Source organism: Brachyhypopomus gauderio, unplaced genomic scaffold (assembly GCF_052324685.1).
Source record: "Brachyhypopomus gauderio isolate BG-103 unplaced genomic scaffold, BGAUD_0.2 sc45, whole genome shotgun sequence".
Classification (NCBI taxonomy): Eukaryota; Metazoa; Chordata; class Actinopteri; order Gymnotiformes; family Hypopomidae; genus Brachyhypopomus; species Brachyhypopomus gauderio.
The window spans coordinates 2,155,971-2,181,298 of record NW_027506871.1 but is presented as its reverse complement, the minus strand read 5'-3'; the positions used below and the strand labels follow the sequence as shown (position 1 = coordinate 2,181,298).

The 25,328-nt window shown below is 42.4% G+C and overlaps 1 long non-coding RNA gene across 1 annotated transcript in view; it reads right to left on the bottom strand.

The window, feature by feature from the left end:
- Positions 1-4,462: 4,462 nt before the first annotated feature.
- Positions 4,463-25,328, bottom strand: part of LOC143486777 (uncharacterized) — a 35,677-nt gene continuing 14,811 nt past the window's right edge. Inside the window, exons 2-3 of the long non-coding RNA XR_013123663.1 lie at positions 8,896-8,989; positions 4,463-7,397 (exon numbers count right to left, since the gene is read on the bottom strand). This is a non-coding gene — a long non-coding RNA (uncharacterized LOC143486777). The remainder of the gene's footprint in view (positions 7,398-8,895; positions 8,990-25,328) is intronic.

Genomic DNA, 25,328 nt, shown 5'->3' with positions numbered 1-25,328 from the left:
ACTTCGACCTTGGCCAAACGTATCCCTGCCGTCGACATGTGAAGATCTGCAGACGGAGCCGTATTAATGATAATCTTCGCCCTCTTGGCCGTGCAGATCGGGAAACGGACCAGGGCTCCATTCGTATGGCCGTGTTGAACACCAGATCCTTGGCCAACAAAACGTTCATTTTAAACGACTTTTTTCGCTCCCATTCTTTGGACTTTCTTTTGCTGACAGAGACGTGGACGCAGCCAGGTGATAATAGCGCCTTCTCTGAGCTCCTCCCCCCTGGATGTTCTTTTTTTAGTTCACCACGACTGTTAGGTCGTGGCGGAGGTATTGCTACAATCTATAGAGAGAAATTCAAATGTAGACTATTACCTCCTATGACTTACTCTTCTTTTGAGTTGCAGCTGTTTGTTACTGAATTTGCTCACCCAGTACTATGTGCCGTTGTCTATCGTCCTCCTAAATATAATAAGGACTTTTTACAACAGTTCTCTGAGTTTTTGGCAGACATTACTCTTAATTATGATTATTTTTTAATCTGTGGGGATTTTAATATCCATATCTGTTGTTCCTCTGACCATCTTGCATCTGAATTTTTAAGTGTTTTGGCATCTTTTAATTTGACTCAGATGGTCAATGGTCCCACACATCACCTTGGACATACCCTGGATCTTGTTATTTCTTGTGGATTGTCCATTTCTAGCTGTGAAATATTTGAGACCGCTATCTCAGATCATTTCCCTATTTTTATTGTCTTTGATGTTCCTTCTTTTAAAAGTAGACCACTGATGGCAGGATGTTATCGTCGTTTTTTACCACCCTCAGCAGCTGAGCAGTTTGCCACTGCATTTACTGATTCTCATGTAAATACATTAAGTACCTCAACCTGTCCTGACAGCTTGCTTGATTCTTTTCATGAAGTGTGTAACACAATTTTAGACTCTGTTGCCCCTATTAAATTTAAACCGGCTAGTTACAAAGCTGAGCCTTGGTTAAATGATACCACCCGTGCATTTAGGAGACAGTGCCGTAAAGCCGAACGAAAATGGAGGAAAGATAAATTATTAGTATCATTGGCAAATCTTAGAGACAACCTCATGCAGTACCAGAGGTCAGTTAAGGAAGCAAAGTGTCAATTCCTGTCTAATCTTATTTCAACTAGTAATCACTCATCCAGGGTGCTATTTCACGCAATTGACTCTGTTCTAAATCCTCCAACTTCTGTTTTGCTTGAGACATCAGTTTTAACGTGCAATAACTTCCTTTCACATTTTATTGACAAGGTGGCATCTGTGAGACATTCTACTGTTATGTCTGAAATTCTTAATTTCCAAGTTGGTCCTATCTCAGCCGCATTTGAGCAATTTGAACTGGTGTCTTGTTCTTCTTTAAAGAACTTAGTTAGTCAGATGAGACCCACAAACTGTCCTCTTGATTGTCTTCCTTTTAAGTTAATGAAGGAAGTGTTTGATACTGTTGGTCCTGTTCTTGTAACTGTTATGAACTCCTGTCTTAGTTTAGGGATTATGCCCAGTATCTTTAAACATGCTATTGTTAAACCTTCTCTTAAAAAACCGCACTTAGATCCCTCAGTTTTATCCAATTTTAGACCAATTTCTCATTTATCTTATCTTTCAAAACTCTTAGAGAAAATAGTTCATATACAGGTGCAGGCCTTTTTACAATCAAATGACATTTTTGAAAAATTCCAATCAGGTTTTAAATCAAGGCATAGTACTGAGACTGCTCTGCTGAAAATCCACAATGATATCGCTATGTCTGTAGACAGTAGATGTCCTGTGATCTTGGTTTTGCTGGATCTAACAGCTGCGTTTGATACGGTGGGCCATTCTATTCTTTTATCTCGCTTGGAGCACGTCGTCGGTATTCGTGGCACTGCTTTGAAGTGGTTCACATCTTACTTGAACGATAGAACGTTCTCAGTTATGATAAATGACGCCTCTTCTTCGTGTGCACCTCTTTCATGTGGAGTCCCCCAAGGTTCTATCCTTGGTCCCCTCCTGTTTTCCCTATATATGTTGCCACTTGGGGAGGTTATATCTGCACATAATGTTTCTTTTCATTGTTACGCAGATGACTTACAGATCTACCTGGCTCTAAAACCACACGTGATAAATCCGATGCTATCTTTTATCAATTGTGTAATTGATGTTAAACAGTGGCTAAATCATAATTTTCTGTTCCTGAACCAACAGAAAACTGAATGTATTTTATTCGGTGATGCTACTGCCATGGACCTCAGTGGTTTACCTTTTAAGCTAAATACTACTGTCAGAAATCTTGGGGTATTATTCGATCAGGAACTCAACTTCGATAAACAAATTAATTCTGTAGTTAAATCCAGTTTTTATCATTTGCGTCTGCTGGCCAAAGTCAAATCTTTTGTAGATCATACTGATTTAGAGAAGGCAATCCATGCTTTCATTAGCTCCAGACTTGACTATTGTAACGGCCTATATACTGGTGTTCGTCAATCTTCTCTGAGACAACTTCAGCTCGTCCAGAACGCAGCTGCTCGTCTCTTAACTAACACCTCCAGACGCGAACATATTACACCTGTTTTGTTTAATTTGCACTGGCTTCCTGTTCAATATAGAATTAATTTTAAAATCTTGATGTTTGTTTTTAAAGCATTGAACGGATTGGCACCATTGTACTTAACTGATCTCTTAAGTTTTCCCGCACACGAGAGATCCTTGAGGTCATCGAATCGTCTTTTATTAGACGTTCCGAGAACTAGATCTAAGCGTTGGGGTGATCGGGCTTTCTCTGTAGCTGCACCCCGACTTTGGAATAATCTTCCCTTAGATCTTCGGTTAATTTCTGATCTGAAACCTTTTAAATCTAAGCTTAAGACTTTTCTGTTTGAACAGGCTTTTAATACCATGTAGTGGACTGATTTTGAGAAGTATTCTGACAATACTTCCGATGTATGCATTCCTGATGTTTTTACTGTATATTAATGTAATTTCATTTTATTGTAAAGTGCTTTGGTCACCTTAGTTGGTTGTTGTAAAGCGCTATATAAATAAATAAATCAATCAATCAATCAATCAATCAAATAAAATGAAGTACAGTAATGTACCGGGTCAGAGGGGAACAAATATAACAATTTGTCCTGCAATCTCAAGTGCTGGTTTGGTCCTTCACAAATGCCAGATTGGTCCCTATAACAGTGACCTCCTTCTTTCATTTTTGAATGAACTCTACCAACAACTGGTTCCAGAAGCAGAAAGGGAACAGGTGGGAGGAAACACGAGGACATTTGTGATGGGACAATGTAGCATTCTGTCATTCTCATGTCATCACAAACTGGTTTACCATCCAAGAGTGATGTCCCTTTTCCTCCCGCCCTACTCGCCTTTCCTCAACACCACTAAAGAACTTTTTTCAGTCTGGAGGTGGAAGGTGTATGATCATCGGCCCCATGACCAAATGTCCCTCCTGGATGCAATGGATCCCGGCTGCAGAGACATTTCAGCTGAAGACTGCCAGGGGTGAATAAGGCATACCAAGCTTTTCTATCCCAGGTGCATGGCAAGGGCTAACATCAGATGTAATGTGGATGAAAACGTGGTCAACTGCTGAAGACCATTTACATTACACATAAAAAGACTTCAGTTTTGTATTCTGTTTTTTCCCCCTTGTGTGGCTTTTTTTGTATATGTGTATTAATTGTTTTTTAGGTTAGGCCACAATTTACAGTAATGTCCCTAATACAGTAAAATATACCCTTTACTGCAAAACTGTTACTGACTCCTTTTTTGTCTAATCTACATTCCATATAGTACCTAACAGTAAATATCACTCATTGTGTAGACAGTATGTTGCCAAAAATGTACATTTGAAAACAAAGTCCAAATGAAGCGGATTACAGTAAAAATGAACTGACTAAGGAAACAACAGATGTTACTGTAAAATGTCTGTTGTTTGCTGGGAGAGAGTAAAATATTACATGTAATACTGTTTCTGTATTGCCATCAAATGTTAGTTTTTTTACAGTGCTTGTACAGTGATTGACTATGTTCATCTCGAATAGAGAATATGTGCTAGTGTTTGAAAGAATGATTGGATAATGAACCAGGTTTGCTGTGTTTTAACAAAGTTGGTGTATAAAGAGAAAACTTTGTTTGCGTTGTGAAATGCAGAGTTGTTATTTAGTTAAGAAAATGCGTTTTTGAACACAATAACTATTTGGCTATTTGTGTGAGGTCAATGTGTTGCTGTGTTTAGAGTTTTGACAATGTATCACAAGTATTGGGAAACGCATGTTAGCAGTCGTCAAAAACTGTAATATCAATTTGTGGCACATTTGTCACATTTGTGTTTTATTGAAAAAGTGTTCAATAAAACAAAACATAGCACAATATGTGCAACACACAGTCAAAAGTCATTCAAATAAAATATACGCTATCAGTAAAATCTGATAAAAAAAAAGGCTCTCTACATTTTACGTCCTAATTTATTTCCATAATCCACACTCCATTTTGCAAAACAGACGAAAACTGACCTAAATTCAGAGAAATTGTTGTAATTACTTGAAAGTTTCAGCAGACAAGTACAGGTGTGGGCCACTGGCCTTCTGGCGAACTCAGACATGTTGGTGAAGGTCAGATCCTGTACAATACCGTAAAAATTGTCCTAGATTTTTTTTCATCAATTTCTCGAATAAATTCAAAAAAGCAAAAATTCGAGCCAGAGCCTTCCATTCGCGCTCCTGGAAAGAATGATGTAAATCTGGAATTTTGTAGTTTGTCCCTGATGTTTTTGTTTCATAAAACCTATTCCAGAAATCAGTCACACAGTCCACAGCAATCCCACTTCCCACTCCATTCTCTAATACACCATTTTCAAGCACACGTCTAAAGCCAACATTGGCATATAGAATGTTTTCATCAGCAAATGCCTCAACCATTTCAGAAATGCAGTGTATTTTGCGAATTAGAATAATGATCTTCTCAACAACATTCTCAGGATTTTCAAAAAATGAACTGGTTGAGCTATTTGACAAAGCTTCTTCTTGGATTAGGACTTGTTCTGGCTGACTTTGAGAGAAAGCGTCTGTGTCTGAGTTACTGTTGGTATGAGTGATTTGGGAGCTACTAACAGGACGGGAATTCAAGGCATCATCACTAGCATCTGATGCATTCTGGTCAGTATGGAGAGGTGGATAATCCAGTGTATCACAAAACACATCTACATAAATGTTTTCATCTTCACCGAGAAAGATTACTTCATCATCATGAGACACACTCATTCTCTGCTCAGATCCACATGTGTGTGGAGGTGTTCTGCATCACAGGACTGGAGCTATACAAAGGTTCATCTGTAGATTGAGAAGGTGGCATGGTATGTGAGGAACTGCTGGCAAAAGCAGTTGACAACATCAGGGCCTCTGTTTGAGAGGGCCTCTCTAAATAGTCGGATGAGTCACTTAGATCTGCACCACTTGTTTTTTTCTTTGAGCATATGTATAGTCTAAGTACTTTGTGATGAGTACTGTCATATATTTCTCCAACTGTTAATTGACCATCCAAGGGTTCATCTGAGCCTGTTAAACACACACTAAAGGTGAAGTCCTCGATTTGTCCATTAGATGATTTTCCTTTGGGAAAGAAATTTTTTTCCCCATCTGTAAGAATTTTGTCTACATTGTCATCTTTTTTGACAATGATGTCTCTAGTGCCTCCATCTGACCTGCCTAAAACTACCATCGTTATAATGCATCCAGCCCAGTTCAATTTTTCTAGTTTTTTAAAAATGCATTCCTGTTTCCATACTGAGGCCCTGTCCCAGTAGATTGTGCTGAAGCTTCATCTTGGCTCGTCAGCGATCTATCAAAGTTTTTTTCTCTGCATTTCTTCTGCAGCCGACGGGCCACATGGGCACCAAAGTGAGGAATGTATTTTTATAAGGTTTCCTCATCCATGACTTTTATAACTTCTTGGTTAACAAATGTTAAATATTAAAAGTTTGTTTTGTGATTTTAACTATGTTTGTAATCTGTTTGGTAAACACGGCCACCAGAGGGAGCCATATTCACATAAACTACCTAGCAGGAAGACTATCCCTTCTGTTTGTAATGAATATTTTTATACATTTACAGTAATAAGTGTGTATTTCTACTTATTCCAGTTTGAATGATGAAGAAACACATGGTGAAGAAACACAGTTCAGTACCGCACATGTACATATGATGAAGAAACACAGTTCAGTACCGCACATGTACATATGGTGAAGAAACACAGTTCAGTACCACACATGTACATATGATGAAGAAACACAGTTCAGTACCGCACATGTACATATGGTGAAGAAACACAGTTCAGTACCGCACATGTACATATGGTGAAGAAACACAGTTCAGTACCGCACATGTACATTTGGTGAAGAAACACAGTTCAGTACAGCACATGTACATATGGTGAAGAAACAAAGTTCAGTACCGCACATGTACATATGATGAAGAAACACAGTTCAGTACCACAGTTCAGTACCGCACATGTACATATGATGAAGAAACACAGTTCAGTACCGCACATGTACATATGATGAAGAAACACAGTTCAGTACCGCACATGTACATATGATGACGAAACACAGTTCAGTACCGCACATGTACATATGGTGAAGAAACACAGTTCAGTACCGCACATGTACATATGGTGAAGAAACACAGTTCAGTACCGCACATGTACATTTGGTGAAGAAACACAGTTCAGTACAGCACATGTACATATGGTGAAGAAACACAGTTCAGTATCGCTACAGTACAGTACAGCTGTGGTCCCGGTGATAGTGTAGCTGTGGTCCAGGTGATAGTGTAGCTGTGGTCCAGGCTTTAGAGTAGCTGTGGTCCAGGCTATAGTGTAGCTGTGGTCCAGGCTATAGAGTAGCTGTGGTCCAGGTGATAGTGTAGCTGTGGTCCAGGCTATAATGTAGCTGTGGTCCAGGTGATAGTGTAGCTGTGGTCCAGGCTATAGTGTAGCTGTGGTCCAGGCGATAGTGTAGCTGTGGTCCAGGTTATAGTGTAGCTGTGGTCCAGGCTATAGTGTAGCTGTGGTCCAGGTGATAGTGTAGCTGTGGTCCAGTGGTCCAGGTTATAGTGTAGCTGTGGTCCAGGCTATAGAGTAGCTGTGGTCCAGGCTATAGTGTAGCTGTGGTCCAGGCTATAGTGTAGCTGTGGTCCAGGCTATAGTTTAGCTGTGGTCCAGGTATAGTGTAGCTGTGGTCCAGTGGTCCAGGTGATAGTGTAGCTGTGGTCCAGTGGTCCAGGTGATAGTGTAGCTGTGGTCCAGGCTCACGGTCAAGGTCAGGGTCAGGGGTCATCAGGTAGGGCATGTAAGAATACCCTCTGTCTGGCAGGAGGAAGCCATCATATTGTCCTGTAATCACACAGGTAACATGAAAATGTGAGATATTAATACCGGATAATCAGATGTTAATGAACCGTTCCTGCAAAGATATCTTCAAATAATTTGCACTTCGATGTCCGCTAGAACCTCGAGGACAGGACACACCATGTTTGCATGAGTATTGTCTTTAAAACACGGTTTCAGTTCAGGAAATGTACCAGGAAGTAGGTTGGGTTCAGAGAGCATACTTTCTGGAACTGAAAACCTCAAGATTTCTTATTTTGCTTAGCTAACCGGTCACACCACCATTCAACACCGTGTGTGTATTTATGTGTGTGTGTATGTGTGCGTGTGTGTGTGGGGGGGGTAGTGTTTTAACACTGTGTGTGTGTGTGTGATTTCTCCCCTGCAACACCCTTCCTTTCACAGGAAGCTACTCAAGTGCTTGTGCAGTCCTAGAGCGTTTGCTAAATACTGTAATTGTAAATGTGTGTGTTATATTTAAGGTCTTACGAGATGGATATACTATGAATTCAGGTGTTAGGTTTTTAATGGCTGCTGTTTTTCTTTTCTTATTTTACAATATTAGTCTTATTTTTAGTTCTTCATAAAGAATATTTTCCAGAAAGCAGTTTTAATAAATCTTAACATGCATCTTAAACTCTTAAGCTAGTACTTTGCTAGATGCTAGTACTTTGGTGGTTCTGATCATTATGTTAGCTGTAATGCTAGTACTGTGGTACTACTACATCAGAACTACAGCACATCTATAGCAGCAGGACGGGCTTTATTTCTGTGTCCATATAAACATAAAGACATCTGAGATAATTCACAAAAACCTACACAAATCTGTAATCATGTAAGCACATGTATATACAACAGTATAATATACACTATAACATTTTTATTATTTTTATATTAACAAATGTTAAATATTAAAAGTTTGTTTTGTGATTTTAACTATGTTTGTAATCTGTTTGGTAAACATGGCCACTAGAGGGAGCCATATTCACATAAACTACCTAGCAGGAAGATTTTCCCTTCTGTTTGTAATGAATATTTTTATACATTTACAGTAATAAGTGTGTATTTCTACTTATTCCAGTTTGAATGATGAAGAAACACTTGGTGAAGAAACACAGTTCAGTACCACACATGTACATATGGTGAAGAAACACAGTTCAGTACCACACATGTACATATGATGAAGAAACACAGTTCAGTACCACACATGTACATATGATGAAGAAACACAGTTCAGTACCACACATGTACATATGGTGAAGAAACACAGTTCAGTACCGCACATGTACGTATGGTGGAGACACAGTTCAGTACCGCACATGTACATATGGTGAAGAAACACAGTTCAGTACCGCACATGTACATATGATGAAGAAACACAGTTCAGTACCGCACATGTACATATGGTGAAGAAACACAGTTCAGTACCGCACATGTACGTATGGTGAAGAGACACAGTTCAGTACCGCACATGTACATATGGTGAAGAAACACAGTTCAGTACCATGGTGTGTCAGGGTCAAGGTCAGGGTCAGGGGTCATCAGGTAGGGCATGTAAGAATACCCTCTGTCTGGCAGGAGGAAGCCATCATATTGTCCTGTAATCACACAGGTAACATGAAAATGTGAGATATTAATACCGGATAATCAGATGTTAATAAACCGTTCCTGCAAAGATATCTTCAAATAATTTGCACTTCGATGTCCGCTAGAACCTCGAGGACAGGACACACCATGTTTGCATGAGTATTGTCTTTAAAACATGGTTTCAGTTCAGGAAATGTACCAGGAAGTAGGTTGGGTTCAGAGAGCATACTTTCTGGAACTGAAAACCTCAAGATTTCTTATTTTGCTTAGCTAACCGGTCACACCTCCATTCAACACCGTGTGTGTGTGTGGGGGGGGGGGGGGGGGGGGGGGGGGGGGGTAGTGTTTTAACACTGTGTGTGTGTGTGTGTGTGTGTGTGTGATTTCTCCCCTGCAACACCCTTCCTTTCACAGGAAGCTACTGAAGTGCTTGTGCAGTCCTAGAGCGTTTGCTAAATACTGTAAATGTAAATGTGTGTGTTATATTTAAGGCCTTACGAGATGGATATACTATGAATTCAGGTGTTAGGTTTTTAATGGCTGCTGTTTTTCTTTTCTTATTTTACAGTATTAGTCTTATTTTTAGTTCTTCATAAAGAATATTTTCCAGAAAGCAGTTTTAATAAATCTTAACATGCATCTTAAACTCTTAAGTGACAAAATTGAACTCAACTCAACCCAGAGTTATCGGTTCAGATTTCAGAGTTCAAGTCAACTCTGAGCAGACTGTTCTGCTGATAACAGGATTCACAATGGATGAGAACAAAAAACTTTGTAAAAGTAAAAGTTTGTACAAAAAGAAAAAAACACTATCGGAAATGAACGTTTATATATTCTAAACTATTTATATATTTAAACTATTCATAGTTTAGTTTAGTTTAGTGAGATTTAATGCTATGACTGTGGTGGTTCTGAACATTTAGTGAGATATAATGTTATGACGGTGGTGGTTCTGAACATTTAGTGAGATATAATGTTATGACGGTGGTGGTTCTGAACATTTAGTGAGATATAATGTTATGACGGTGGTGGTTCTGAACATTTAGTGAGATATAATGTTATGACGGTGGTGGTTCTGAACATTTAGTGAGATATAATGTTATGACGGTGGTGGTTCTGAACATTTAGTGAGATATAATGCTAGTGCTGTGGTGGATTTGATCATTATGTTAGCTGTAATGCTAGTACTGTGGTGGTTCTGATCATTATGTTAGCTGTATTGCTAGTACTGTGGTGGTTCTGATCATTATGTTAGCTGTAATGCTAGTACTGTGGTGGTTCTGATCATTATGTTAGCTGTATTGCTAGTACTTTGGTGGTTCTGATCATTATGTTAGCTGTAATGCTAGTACTGTGGTGGTTCTGATCATTATGTTAGCTGTAATGCTAGTACTGTGGTGGTTCTGATCATTGTGTTAGCTGTAATGCTAGTACTGTGGTGGTTCTGATCATTATGTTAGCTGTATTGCTAGTACTTTGGTGGTTCTGATCATTATGTTAGCTGTAATGCTAGTACTGTGGTGGATCTGATCATTATGTTAGCTGTAATGCTAGTACTGTGGTGAATCTGACTTCCTGTGTAGGTTTATGGTACAACAGATTGTACAGCAGATGTCTGTAGTGCCAAACATGCCTGCTGCTCTCTCAGGTGTGAACACGAGGCCCCTTAACATGTTTGTTTGTGTTGTGCACTGGAACCGGCTGGTAGAAAACAGGTCTGGGAAGAATCAGTATGGTGTAACACAGGCTGTGAACTCACAGGCTGTGTGGCTGATGTGGGTGGTGTTGAGGTCATGAGGATGTGGGTGGTGTTGAGGATGTGGGTGGTGTTGAGGCAAGGCAAGTTTATTTATATAGCACCTTTCATACACACTGACAATTCAAAGTGCTTTACACAAGAAAAGAAAGAAGATTATTACGACCTGAGGTCTATCACCTTAGGAAGGTGTTGTCCATAATACATAAAAATTTAAACAAATTTTAAAAGAAATCAAATAGAAATGAAAATGATTACAATATAAAAATAAAAGATACAATGATATAAAAGAATTAAAGAAGATAATAAAATATAGGAATAGTTTAAAAAAGCAATAAAACTTGTCGTGGAAATTCTCTGTCACAACAACCGGGGTCTCTCTGTAAGAAAAGATACGAGCGCTCGGAGAGTGAGTTAGCGAAAGCAACACACACACACACAGGATGGTTACTTTACCAAATCACTCTAGTTTATTGTTCAAACCTCCAACCCTTTCATAAGGGCTGGTCGGTCATGTGAAACATTGTCAGCACAATTACAGTCAGATGATGTAGTTGTCATTAAATTATTAAATATATAAATACTAAACAAGGGACTGTAAGAATAAATTCTGCCACTCTCAGGGGAACATGTTCTGCTGGGCCTGCTGTCTGTCTGGAACATGGAACATGTCACCAGCCTGGAACATGTCTTCACTCTCGCCTTCTCTCTGTCTAGTCTCCTTGACCTACAGCAGGAGTGGCCAACCTGCGGCTCTTCGCCTGGTTTCATGCGGCTCCCCAGCCGGTCCACTCTCACCTGCACTAACGGTGTGTGTCGTGGCCCGGTTACCTCATCAGCTCTGAGGGCGACACACTGCTACATCTTCGTGCTGTGCGGTTTGTTTATAAGCCTAGCGAGCCGCTAATAGTTTAAAAACTGGCGTAGTGGAAAACACGCATTTTACTGTCTTCACACGCTCACACGAGTTACTGATTCGCCAACTACTGGCGATCGATCGATCACGATATAATACTTATTTTTTGTCCATTACACCCCCCCCCCCGGCAACAGAGCAGAGTTTCAGCATTTCTATCACAAACTAGAAACTGAGAGAAAATAGATAGAGCCCGCCACCAGGGGCTCGCTACTCCCGGAGCGTCCCGTGCAGCTGGAAAGCCCCGAACCTACACCGACGGGCAGGTCCGGAACCGCCGGGATCACGAGCCTCCGAGAGCCGTCTCCCCTGATGGTGGGAACCGCCGCTAGAACACCCTCATTAAACACGGGCATATTCACACACACACACACACTGGAACATTAAACACGAAAGGAACAAGAGGGAACAGGAAATTAGGGAAACACAGTGGTACAGACAAACAGGGACAGGCAGCCACATTATCATCCGAGCTGCCTGCCAGAGCGCTAGCAGTGGCGCGACTCCTCCTGGGGTCGCAGGCGAGAAAGGCGGCAGAACCCCTCCGGTCTTCGGGACCGACTTCTGAGCCCCCGTGGCGCTGCCCGACGCTCCCACAGGACGAGAGTCTGGTCTCTCCTTTCGGGATGCCTCGGGCGCTTTCTTGGGAGCGACTGGAGTGCATGCCCTTCGCCGCTTACTGGCGGCTCTATGTGGCACCTCCGCGGGCAATCCGGACCCCCACATCAAGCCACGGACTGTGTCACCGCCCACTCGCACTCCCGGGGACAGCGCCACCTCGCCCTCTGCCGTCTCCATCTCTTCTCCCTTGGAGTCTCCCCAACCTAGCGACATTGGCTCTTCAGAGGCTGGGTAGCGTGACCAGCTCATGCTGCTCCTCTCTGATGGGGCACAAGGAAGCCCCTCACCTTGCGGACACCCCTTTGCGGACACCCCTTTTCCGTATTGTTACGACTACTCTAGGCTATAGCCCTAACAGAGAATGAGTATATTATGAAAGAGAGACTGTGATAGATATGATGAAAATGATTGATATTTATTCAAATTATGGCCAAGGGATGTAACTCCAGGACACGACCCAATGCTCAAAATAACAAACAAACGTTTGATGCATGTTTAAAGAAATGAAAATAAATGACAATAACCTACCCTAACTACCTATGACAAAACAAAGAGAACGGTATAACCAAAAGAGCGTTGTGTCTTTTCTTCCCGTCTGGGCCGAATAAACAAGCAAGATTATTTACACAGATATTTACACTTATACACACTATTTATATACATATACACATAAATTATATACAGACACGAACACCACAACGACCACCAGTGGTCCGAGCTAACCGAGGCACGGTCTTCTGTATCGCTCTCGCTGTTAGACCCAGAGGGGGTTGAGCAAACGGAGGGGGGTGGACTGGCGGTCTCCCCCTCCCCATAAAATACCGTAGACTCGGAGCAAATAGACGGAGGTGGACTGACGTTCTCCCCCTCCCCGTAATACAGCGTGGACTCCGAGTACACGGATGGGGGAGGACTGACCTCATCCTCCGCCGTTTCGGGGTGCCCGTTGGCATCGGAGTGTTGGGAGTAAAAGGTTTGCCTTGCTTTACCTATGATTATACTGTAAACATGCAGCATATCTTTGTATATTTCTTTGTGAATCTGAAGTTTTGTTTTACGCCATCTTCGTTCAGCCTTCCTGCGTTCTCTCTGTTTACCTGAAATAGTTTTAGCTTTGAGTGGAGCAATTTCATCCATAACACGAACAACTTTTGAGTTGAAAATGTTCAACCAGTAATCAACATATCCAGATGATTCATATGGAGCTGTGCTCATTTAGCTTGTGGAAAGTGTAACTGTTTTTTCATTGATAAACCTCTTCCTATAATTGGCATGCCGAGTTATCCATTCTGCTGAAGTATCAAGTATCATGTATCAAAGAACACACAGTAATGATCTGATAAAGCTACAAGCTTAACAGAGGCTGATATGTTGAGATCTTTTGAAATAACCAGGTCCAGAGTGACCATGACCGTGCGTATTCCCAGCCACATGCTGAGAGAGCCCAAATGAGTCTAGTATAGCACTGAGCTCCTTGGTGTAACTGTCCTTCGGATTGTCAACATGTATATTAAAACCCCCAACAATTATAAAATGGTTGAAATCAATGGAAATAAGAGATAGCAAATCTGAAAATTCATCAGTAAAATCTGCATTGTATCTTGGAGGCCTATAGACCGTTACTAATAATATTTTGGGATGCCAGTCAGAACTACACAGAGATACTCAAAGGATGTAAAATTACCAAATGATAACTGCTTGCATTGGTAGGAATCATTAAATAGAGCATTTATGAATTTGAAGTTTGGTGGTGCTGATTCAATTAATACAGCTGTGGCAGTGCATTAATTTAACCATGTTTCAGTTAAAAACATAAAATCAAGCTCGTGGGTTATAATAAAATTATTAATTAAGTGTGATTTGTTTGTTAGTGACCTAATATTAAGAAGAGCTGACTTAAAAACTGTTGTGCTCTGCATCAAACACTGTGGCTCATATCTTACATAGTGCAGGTTTGTCACATGCACAGTGTTCAAGACATACTCCCTGTTTTTCCTGTTTCTGATGAGTACTGGAATGTGACAGATAACAGTCATACTGGGTCCAAGCTTCTTTAGAAAACAAGTATCACTGACGTCATTTCTGTCACAGCAGGGACCCGGAGAATATCAGCGTGGTAAACTATTTGAGCCAGAGGTGACGTCCTCCACTACAGCATATGATGGTGGGTGGGGGTCTTTTTGGTGATGGGACAGAGAGCGTAGCTGCCTTTTTGGTGGTGGTTGGGGTGCCACAGGTGATGTGAGAGCTTGATGCTTCTTAGAGGATGGACTGAGGGATGGAGGTGGGGATGAGGCAGTAGATGAGGGTGGTGGGGAAGCCTGACGCTTCTTAGGGGAGGGTGTGAAGGATGGAGGTGAGGATGAAACAGTAGGTGTGGATGGAGAGGGAGTTGTGCTGATCTTACGCTGAACCTGAGGGTGTGAAGGATGGAGGTGAGGATGAAACAGTAGGTGTGGATGGAGAGAGAGTTGGGCTGATCTTACACTGAACCTGAGGGTGTGAAGGATGGAGGTGAGGATGAAACAGTAGGTGTGGATGGAGAGGGAGTTGTGCTGATCTTACGCTGGACCTGAGGACTGGCCCACAAGGAGAGTGACAGTCTTGTCCCAGCCAACACCAGCTTCTCCACTGTTGCTGGGAGGTTCAGGAGGTTCAAGGTTTGTATTAAGTCGTTTAACTGTTGAGTGGTCAGCAAGTAATTCTGGCAGTTTATCATTTAGCTCAGAGACTGTGATGTTCGGTTTACAGTGAACTATGAGCAAAGGTGGGTAGAGTATTCAACAATTTTACTCAAGTAAAAGTACTGTTACTTGAACCAAATTTTACTCAAGTAAAAGTTAAAAAGTTGATTGATTATAAGCTACTCAAGTAGTGAGTAAATGCAGAGTACTGTCTCGTGTCAATAAATTACATCATGCAAAACATGATGTAATTTAGAAAACAATTACTTTTAATAATAATGAAATTTTTTTTATAAATAAATATATTATATAAATATTATTTATTATAAATAATATTTTTAATTATTAGGCCTGTGTAACTTCAATGTGTTCCACAAAGGCACTAAGTGAGTGTCACGGTACGGCGGGCCCCCTACTGGTCGCCCCCGTATACAGCGGCAGTTGTCCTGTTGTTGTTGTGGTGTACGTCCCTCAGGTGGGCGGAGCCCACGATCCGTCTCACCTGAGGGTCGTTTGTTTGTCTATATATGTCTTGTCTTTGTACCAGTTGACCGCTGGTCATCATATCCTTCATTTGGATCATGCCACGGGTTTTTGGTTTGCACACTTTTTCTATTAAACCATACTTTTCCCCTGAGACTTGGCGTGATCGCTTCCATTTTATGGCGCTCACCCTGCCTGTCACACTGAGGAGACTGTCAGCCAATACGTGTAGCTACAACTTGATGCCAACTGAATCAATTTGTAGAAAACTTTGGTTCAACTAAGTCATAATATATTGCTAGTGTGTACACTCACAGAGTGTGAACTGGTTTTTAGTATTGCACTGCGTTACATTTAATAATTACATCATACAAAATTATGCTTCCAGTTGTAACAGAGATTTAGCATTACACAAAGAATTCAAAATTATATATACGGCAAACTTATCGCAACGTGTTTCCTCAAATTTGGCGTCAAGTTCTTGTAGGTTTAAATGTCCACACGTTTGGCAGACACAACTGACAGCGCATTATATAACTGTCCTTTTACATGTTTGTAATGTAAACATTGGCTGTATGAGGTCAGGGATGCTCGGTAGGTGGATGCTTCTACCAGTGGAGAAAATTTCCATATGTGATCACGTGACTGACCGGCTTCATTTCATTGGTCACATATACTCAGGGGACGAGACGTTGGTCAGTCTTCTCACTGAAAAGACGAATTATTTACAAAACTAAAGTAACGGTAACGGGCGGCACAAATCCGATTGTATCGGAGTAAAAGTCACGTTTTTCTCAGCACATATTTACTCAAGTAAAAGTAGAAGTCTTTCATATTAAAACTACTCTCAAAAGTACATTTTTGTCCAAAAAGCTACTTGAGTAAATGTAACGCGTTCCTACCCACCTCTGACTATGAGTTTATGATATTTCATGCCATTGATACAATCATCCCCAATTATGAGGGTGTCAGCTGTGTTTGCAGGTTGTGAGTTTGTAGCTCTGCTGGAGTGATCCTGGCGACAGGTGTTTACTGTTCTCTCTGTTCTCTCTGTGGTTCTGCAGTGGTCCACATCTATTCTGCAGGTGAAGTGATCTATTATGAGCAACAGTGTTAGCTTTAGCATGAGCATTGGTAGTGGAGGTTGGAGACAGTACTACAGAGCTGTACATAGCATGCCGGTGTGTTTGGTCCCAACCCAGACCCACTGGTCATTACTGCCATCAGTACTCATGGTAGTGACTCTATCCATGTGTTTCACTGGCTTCAAAAGGTAATACCACCAGTACCACCACTACCACCACCACCACCACCAGTATCACACACTACCCCCTCCACCACTATCACACACCACCACCCTGTGAAGTACCACAAGTCAAGTCAAGTAAAGTGGTTTTATTGTCATTTCAACTACATACAGAGTACACAGTGAAACGAAACAACGTTCCTCCAGGACCATGGTGCAAAATAACACACAGTGCAGACAGAACACAAGTGCAACACAAGTGCGCACAGACAGTACAACACAATACAGACTGTACAGTATACAGAGTGCAAACAGACACTTCACTAGACAGAGAAGTGTAAGAGGTAGGTTTGGTTAGTGCAAATTGTGCCGTGTGCAATAGGCAGTATACAAGGGAGTCCCTGTCACAGTAAAGTAGTGTGTGTAATGCAAGGGCCTTCACATTGTCAGGGATAAGTGTTTGGGTGTGTGTGGGTGAGTGTATGTATGGAGGAGAAGTCCATCAGTTTAGTGTCTGGCGTTGAGGAGTCTGATGGCTTGTGGGAAGAAGCTGTTGTAGAGTCTGGCCGTGTTGGACCGGATGCTGTGGTACCTTCTTCCCGATGGGAGGAGGGAGAACAGTGTGTGGGAGGGGTGGGTGGGTGGGGTCATCCACAATGCTGGTTGCTTTGCGGATGCAGCGGGTGGTGTAAATGTCCGTGACGGAGGGGAGAGAGACACCAATGATCCTCTCAGCTGTCCTCACTATACGCTGGAGGGTCTTGCGGTCAGAGACATTGTAGTTCCCAAACCAGGCATTGATGCAGCTGCCCAGGATGCTCTCTATGGTGCCTCTGTAGAAGATGGTGAGGATGTGTGGAGGGAGGCGGGCCTTTCTAAGCTTCCGGAGGAAGTAGAGACGCTGCTGGGCTTTCTTGGCTGTAGAACTGGTGTTCAGGGTCCAGGTGAGGTTCTCTGCTAAGTGGACACCAAGGAACTTGGTGCTATTAACGATCTCCACAGAGGACCCATCGATGTTGAGTGGAGAGTGAGTGTGACATGCTCTCCTGAAGTCAACAACCATTTCCTTGGTCTTGTCCACGTTCAGGTGAAGGTTGTTGTCTTTACACCAGTCTGTCAGCCACTGCACCTCCTCTCTGTACGCTGACTCATCAACTTTGCTGATGAGACCCAGCACTGTTGTGTCATCAACTTAATGATGTGGTTGGAACTGTGTTTTGCTACACAGTCATGAGTCAGCAGGGTGAACAGTAGAGGACCCAGAACACAGCCCTGGGGGACCCCAGTGTTCAGTGTGATGGTGCTGGAGGTGCTGTTCCTGATCCGGACTGACTGGGGTCTCCCAGTCAGGAAGTCCAGGATCCAGTTACAGAGGGGTGTGTCTAAGCCCAGCAGGCTTAGTTTCCCCATGAGTTTATGTGGGACGATGGTGTTGAATGCTGAACTGAAGTCTATGAACAGCATTCTGGCGTAGGTGTCCTTCTTCTCCAGGTGGGTGAGGGAGAGATTAAGGGTGGTGGTGATGGCATCGTCCTTGGAGCGGTTGGGACGATATGCGAACTGCAGGGGCTCTAGTGAAGGGGGCAGCTGGGTCTTGATGTTCCTCATGACTAGCCTCTCGAAGCACTTCATGATGATGGGGGTGAGCGCAATGGGACGGTAGTCGTAGAGGCAGGACACTGTGGACTTCTTTGGCACGGGGACTATGGTGGTGGTTTTGAGACACGTTGGGACAGTGGAGCTGCTCAGGCAGATGTTGAAGATGTCCGTGAAAACATTTGTCAGTTGTTCTGCACATTCCCTGAGCACCCTGCCGGGGATGTTTTCTGGTCCTGCAGCTTTTCGTGGGTTGACTCTGCGCAGAGTTCTCCTCACATCCACTGCAGACAGACACAACACCTGCTCGTCTGGCTTGGGCGTAGTCTTCCTTGCCGACGTGTCGTTTTGTGCCTCGAACCGTGCATAGAAGTCATTCAGGGCATTAGGGAGGGAGGCATCACAGTCACAGGACGGTGGTTTTGTCCTGTAGTTAGTGATTGCCTGGATACCCTGCCACATGTGCTGTGTGTCACCAGTGTCTTTGAAGTGGCTGTGGATTCTCTGGGCATGTGCGCACTTTGCCTCTCTGATGGCTTGTGACAGTTTGGCCCTTGCTGTCCTCAGGGCCGCCTTATCACCCGCTTTGAAGTCTGAGTCACGGGTCCTTAGCAGGGCACGTACCTCAGCAGTCATCCACGGCTTCTGGTTTGGGCGTGTGGTGATGGTCCTGGAGACAGTAACATCATGAATGCACTTGCTGATGTAGCCAGTGACTGATGCTGTGTACTCCTCCAGGTTAACTGTGTCGCCATCAGTTGCAGCCTCCCTGAACATGTCCCATGCAGCACGCTCTAACCTCACCTGCTTCTGAACTGGTCTGGAGCGTCTGACGAGCAGTCTGTAGGCTGGGGTGAGCCACACAGACATGTGGTCCGAGAGCGCAAGGTGGGGGCGGGGCTCCGCCCGGTACGCGCTGGGGATGTTTGTGTAAACAAGATATAGCGCGTTCGCTCCTCTCGTTGCAAAGTCCACATGTTGATGGAATTTAGGGAGGACTGACTTGAGATTTGTATGGTTGAAATCTCCGGCGATACAGTCCGTCTGGGTGTTTAATTAGCAGATCGCTGATGGCATAGTGCCTCCTTAGCATTAGCACTAGCGCTAGGTGGTATGTACACAGTGGCTATCAGCACGGCGGTGTGTTCTCGTGCCAAATAAAAAGGTCTACATTTGACTATCAGGAACTCCACTAGTGGAGAGCAGTGTCTAGCGACAGTCACAGTGTTGTTGTTGCACCATTTCGTGTTGATGTAAACCAGGGGTCACCAACCTTTTTGAAACTGGGAGCTACTTCTTGAATACCAATTATTGCGGAGGGCTACCAGGTTAATACGCATCAATCGAACGAAAAGTTGTTGAGCCCTGGGGGGGGGGTTGACGAATGAAAGTTGTGCGTGTGCGAGTGTCAATTGCTAAGCGGGAAGACCGCTAGCAACCGCGGACAATCTATAATAGTAGCAAAAACATAAAGGATGCAGCGCTTTCGTGCATAGCACTATAGTGAACTATTTTTAAAACAAGCCCACGGGCGACTCATGACGTCCTCGCGGGCGACATGGTGACCCCTGATGTAAACACACACGCCTCCACCTCCGGGTCTTCCCAGACAGGCAGCACTCCTATCCGCTCTGAACGTGGTTAGCCCCGCTAGCTGAATGGCGCTGTCTGGAATGTTGTTGCTCAGCCATGATTCCACAGAGACTAAAACACAGAAGTCTCTGAACTCACGCTGGGTAGTTTGCTGAAGTCTAATGTAGTCCAGTTTGTTGTCGAGAGAGCAAACGTTCGCGAGGAATAGCGATGGTATAGCCGGGCTGCTAGGGCTAGCCTTTAGCCTCGCTACGCCCCCCTCTCCTTGCTGTCACTCCAGTGTCCCTGTTCCCTGTGTCTGTGTTGTTCCTTGCCCGTTAGCCCCGCCCTGCTTGTCTGTTGCCCTGGTTTCCCTCTGTCTGCCACGCCCGTGTTGTTATTGTCCTCACCTGTATCTTGTTTAAGTGCCATGTATATATATTCCTGTGTTCCCCTAGCCCAGGCGTACTCAACTAAATTTGTCCGCGGTCCAATTTTGGCAGATACCTGTGACCAGAGGTCCGGTGCGGCGGGGGGTGGCGAACGTAAGTTGTTGAGCGGGGGGGGGGGGTCGGGTCGGTGCGCGAACGGTGGAGGCGTTTATACTTTCGCGGGCATCACTGCAGTGTTCTCCGAAACGATAGGCGTTTTGTCCGAAACGATATGTGGTAGAAACACCCCTCAAAACAGGGTAATGAACATTTACCTGACCAATTTTAATGTTGCTACATGTTTCAGGTTTGAAAAGTGCTGGAATTTAGGTTAAAGTACTTTAAAATGCTTGAAATTGTAACTACTTGGTTTCACAACAAATAGCTGTCTGACTGAATAGTTCTCTTGTATTAGGTTAACAAATACGAGCCTCTTGTAATTCCAGGACGAAACATGAGAGAACGTGAAGACGTGAAGATTGGGCGTTTTTTAAATAAACAACCATTAAATAATGTGATAAAAAGCGAATTATTTCGAGTATATGTATAAATATTTAACTTAATTATGTTTAACATGCTGGGAAATATTGAAATGGACCTTGAAAGTGACGTACAAGTGCTTTAATTCCACCTTATAAAGGTGTATGAACCCAGCAAACATGACTTTGTTCATTGCGCTGAAGCGCGGCGCGAAGTTACAAAATTCCGACAGCGCGCGAGGCACTCGCGCACACGCGGAGCCACAGCGATTACGTCATTTTCGCCGCACGAAACGTAAGTTGTTGAGCGGGGGTGACAAACGTAACACTCGTGACGGAGTGTTTTTTCAATAGCCCTGAAATAAATGCTACGGTTTTGTTTTGGTCCGTATCCAGTTAATCAGGAATGAGATTGGGTCCGGACAGGACTGTGTTCGGGTCCGGATCCGGACCGCGGTCCGCCAGTTGAGTACCCCTGCCCTAGCCCCTTGTCGGTTATTCGTTCTTTCATGGATTAATGTTCGATCGTGGTTTGGTGTTTGTATTCTGTGCTCTGTCATCGCTGCCTTGTGGGTATCATATTCTCCATTGTCTGCTCTCTGTTCAGTGTTACCCTGCCCTGTTTTGTGACTGTCTGTGATCATGCCCTTGTATCTATCAATCAGTCAACGGGGATGGCTCACCTGTTTTGACCCCAGCTTGTGACTACGACCTCGATTATGGAATTCCCTCTAATAAATCTCACTCTTCTCAGCGTTTGTGTCGGCCTCCTCGCTCAGCAGCGTGTGCTGCGTTACAGTCTTGTTCAGGGCTGTTAATGAATGTAGGAACGTTGTTCCTGGCTGTGTTTTGTGAGTTTCTGTGTATATATATATATATATATATATATATATATATATATATATATATATATATATATATATATGTAGTGGTTTTTTGCAATCTGGATGTCCAACGTAAGTCAAGTGTTTCTAGTAATTTAATGTGAATTTTCCTTAGTGTTTTGTTAATGTCCTTTTGCTAGTCTGTTCAGTTCTGTTAGTTACTATGAATCTCAGTGTTGTCTTGTTGATCCTGGACTGTGACCCCGACTCTGATTATGGACCTGCCCTTAATATACCTGCTCTGATTATGAACCTGCTCTTAATAAACCTGGTCTGATTATGGACTTGCCCTTAATAAACCTGCTCTGATTATGGACCTGCCCTTAATAAACCTGCTCTGATTATGGACCTGCCCTTAATAAAGCTGCTCTGATTATGGACCTGCCTTTAATAAACCTGCTCTGATTATGGACCTGCCCTTAATAAAGCTGCTCTGATTATAAACCTGCCCTTAATAAACCTGCTCTGATTATGAACCTGCTCTTAATAAACCTGCTCTGATTATGGACCTGCCCTTAATAAACCTGCTCTGATTATGGACCTGCCCTTAATAAACCTGCTCTGCTCAGCACATGAGTCAGTCTGATAACTCACTGACACCCCTGATGTTACAACTATTAACTCTAATATAGTTAATTAACCAATTACTTAATTATATTAAACATTGTTGTACAAAGAGTGATAATAGGGCATTTAGCAGATGCTCTTATCCAGAGCGACTTACAAAGTGCTTTGCATCTGATCACAGAATTCTTCCTACATAATAGTGCAGATAGGCCAGAATTCAAGATCCCCTTGAACCAGACTACCACTAAACTACAGGAATCAGTGTTTAGTACTGATTTAAGGACAACATACAGGTGAGTCTTCAGTCTACGCTTGAAGATAGCAGAGAGCAGCTAATGGAGGATCACTCCGCCAGGACGCTTGGTGTTTGGAATCAAGCTACTTTAACTCAAGTAGAGGACTAAAGGGGGCACTTCTACTTGTACTGCCCTTAGCAAAAAGTAGTATACTTAAAGTTCATTTTATTAAGTATACTTCAGTATAAGTATAAGTATAGCAAGTATACTACAGACCATATACTTTAAGTGTACTAGAAAGTATACCAAGTTAATACTTTTTCTGACTAAATTGGAACATTTCTAGTTTATAAAAGTATACTTTAAAGTTCATTTTAAGTTTTCAAAAGTACACTTTATGGTATAAAACTAGTATACTCATCTATATGCTATCAATGTACTTGGTATATCCTTCTTGTATGCTTAAAGTATACCACAAGTACACTTCTCAATATACTGCCATTCTACTAGTTATACTTTGAGTCTATTTTTATTGTATACTTTAAGTATACTGTTATTTCACTAGTTTACTTTAAGTTTGCTTGGCATATTACTTGTAGCTTACGATTTATGTACTTGAAATATACTCCTTAAAGTATTCTTGAAGTTTACTGTATATACACAAGAGTGTGATGCATTTACAAAATCACAAGACAATGTTTAAAACAAGTTCAATATATTTTCAAACATTTCACACATTTCAAAAACAAATACATATGAAATAAAGTCCTTCCATACAGGAGAAAATGAAAGGAAAAGTGCACATTTGCATGTAAAAAAATATAAACATAATGGTCTCTCCAAGATCAAGTCCTTGTTTGTAAAAAGTGGTAATGTGCCGCTGGGGTGCGAGATAAGGACGAGGCAGGAAGTACTATCTTGTGGTACAAACGGCACTTTATTTAACACATGAAAAGCGCAGACAGCGCACATGAAACACTTATACATGTAAACATGATCAACTCTGACAAAGACGAGCACGGGACACTGCGCGAACGCACATTAAATAGACAAACCACATAAGTCCCGAGTGATCACTAGACGAGCCACAGGTGAGACCAATTAACACACTCAGACACAACCACACCCACGAAGATACACAGACGACTAGACGTAGACAACATAAACACACGCCCAAAGGGGAGGGGTCAGGGGCTGTAGCGTGACAGGTAAAGCAAAACTTGTGCATATGCTTGTAAAAACATAAACATAACATTTTAAACTCCAGCATTATACTATTAATATATAAATTAAAAGTTAGGCATGAGTCGATGACGACCTTATTATGCATTTGGAGCAAGATATAGTAAGTATTAGTACTTTGTGGCAGAAAGATGTAAAAAGTATACTAAAGTACAAGTATAAGTATTAATGTACTTAGTCTTAGACTTCTGTTTATACTTTTCAGTATAAGCCAAGTATACTTCACTATACTATTCTTAAGTATCTAAAATATAGTTTATAAAAAGTCACCTTCAAGTATACTTCCTCAGTTTTAGTAAAAAATAAGTATACTCATAGTACACTTGAACAAACTTCTTTTTGCTAAGGGTGGAGTGATGTACCTTGGGTATCTGTACTTTAACTAAGGTAGAGGACTAAAGGGGAGACTTCTACTTGTACTGGAGTAATGTTTTACCTTGGGTATCTGTACTTTAACTCAAGTATGTGCTTAGGGTGGTTGTGTAAGCTGCCACCTCCGCTGACATATTAACCGAACCATCAATCAATCAATCAAATTTTATTTATATAGCGCTTTTTACAACAGTTATTGTCACAAAGCAGCTTTACAAGTGCCGAGTCCTAGCCCCCAGTGAGCAAGCCAAGGGCGACAGTGGCAAGGAAAAACTCCCTAGTAGAACCATATATAATCCGAGTTATTTAAATTTATAATCCAAAAATATAACAGTGCCAGCGGGTATGTGACTTATGAGTGTGTTTCAGTACACATTCAGATAACCAGAGAGAGACAGAAAGTGACAGAGAGGTCGTTGACATTTGAAAACAAAGCGAGCTATGTTCAACTGCCTCGCTCATCCTCTCTGTCATGCATGCATATGCTACTTTACATTTCACACCCGGCAAAAGTGTGTTTTCATTTAACAGAAGTGTAAACATAAACCATTTCTGTAATATTTTATTTTTGCAGAAAGTACATATAAGAGATATAAGAGAAATGTGGAGTTCGGTAAGTGTTAGAATAAAGGTCATGGCAGCCTTCCTGTCGTTAGGATTTTAAATGTAAACAAGCCTTCACTTGTACGAAAAAATGTGTCTGATGGTGTGAAAGAGGAGCAGGAAGAGGAGGGGAGGAAGAGGAGGGGAGGAAGAGGAGGGGAGGAGCGCTGAACGAAGAAACACCGACGTTCAGTGAGCAAGAGGCGGAGACTCGCACGCCCAGTGGCGGACTTAGCAATTTGGGGGCTCAAGGCGAATTTAGCTAGGGGGCCCATCAACAATAATATGCAAGAAATAAGTTAGCTAGTCAGGGGGCCCTACAGTGGGCTGCAGTGGGAGGGGCCCAAGGCACTTGCCTAGCGACACCTCTATGCAAAGACCGCCTCTGCGCGCGCCGTTCGGAGAACACGCGCTCGCGTTACATAGTTTCGAAATAAATACAGTCCACCCACTCACCTCATCTGAACGTCAGGTGGGTTAACGCTGTTAGTGCGCTGTTAGTGATAATAGAGTGTGTTTATGTAAATGAGTTGATTATGCAAGAGTCTTCTTATAAAGATAATAACAGGATATTAGAGCCTTAATAGATGATGATACTTTACTTTCAATACTTTAGTACTTTTGAAGGCCAGTAGTTATGTACATCTACATTTAGGGCATTT